This window comes from Mirounga leonina, unplaced genomic scaffold (genome assembly GCF_011800145.1).
Source record: "Mirounga leonina isolate KUSES-001 unplaced genomic scaffold, KU_Mleo_1.0 Mir_115, whole genome shotgun sequence".
Lineage (NCBI taxonomy): Eukaryota > Metazoa > Chordata > Mammalia > Carnivora > Phocidae > Mirounga > Mirounga leonina.
In genome coordinates, this window is record NW_023270268.1 from 82,385,504 (window position 1) to 82,386,729 (window position 1,226).

Sequence of the window (1,226 nt, forward strand, 5' to 3'; positions counted from 1 at the left end):
TATTAGAGAAACCCTTTCTGGAGAAGTAAAAGAGCTAAAATCCAACCAAGTAGAAATCAAAAAGGCTATTAATGAGGTGCAATCAAAAATGGGGGCGCTAACTGCTAGAATAAAGGAGGCAGAAGAGAGAATCAATAATATAGAAGATGAAATGATGGAAAATAAAGAAGCTGAGAAAAAGAGAGATAAATAACTACTGGATCACGAGGGCAGAATTGGAGAGATAAGCGATACCATAAGACGAAACAACATTAGAATAATTGGGATCCCAGAAGAAGAAGAAAGAGAGAGAGGGCCAGAAGGTATAATGGAGCAAATTATAGCAGAGAACTTCCCTAATTTGGGGAAAGAAACAGGCATGAAAATCCAGGAAGCACAGAGAACCCCTCTCAAAATCAATAAAAATAGGTCAACTCCCCGACATCTAATAGTAAAACTTACGAGTCTCATAGACAAAGAGAAAATCCTGAAAGCAGCTCGGGAGAAGAGATATGTCACCTACAATGGTAGAAACATTAGATTGGCAACAGACCTATCCACAGAGACCTGGCAGGCCAGAAAGGACTGGCAGGATATATTCAGAGCACTACATGAGAAAAATATGCAGCCAAGAATCCTATATCCAGCTAGGCTGTCATTGAAAATTGAAGGAGAGATAAAAAGCTTCCAGGACAAACAAAAACTAAAGGAATTTGCAAACACAAAACCAGCCCTACAGGAAATCTTGAAAGGGGTCCTGTAAGCAAAGAGAGACCCTAAAAGCAACATAGACCAGAAAGGAACACAGACAATATATGGTAACAGTCACCTTACAGGCAATACAATGGCACTAAATTCCTATCTTTCAATAGTTACCCTGAATGTAAATGGGCTAAACGCCCCAATCAAAAGACACAGGCTAACAAACTGGATTAAAAAACAAGACCCATCGATATGCTGTCTGCAAGAGACTCATTTTAGAACCAAAGACACCCCCAGATTGAAAGTGAGGGGGTGGAAAACCATTTACCATGCTAACGGACACCAAAAGAAAGCTGGGGTGGCACTCCTTATATCAGACAAATTAGATTTTAAACCAAAGACTGTAATAAGAGATGAGGAAGGACATTATATCCTACTTAAAGGGTCTATCTAACAAGAAGATCTAACAATTGTAAATATCTCTGCCCCTAACATGGGAGCAGCCAATTATATAAGGCAATTAATAACAGAAGCAAAGAAACACA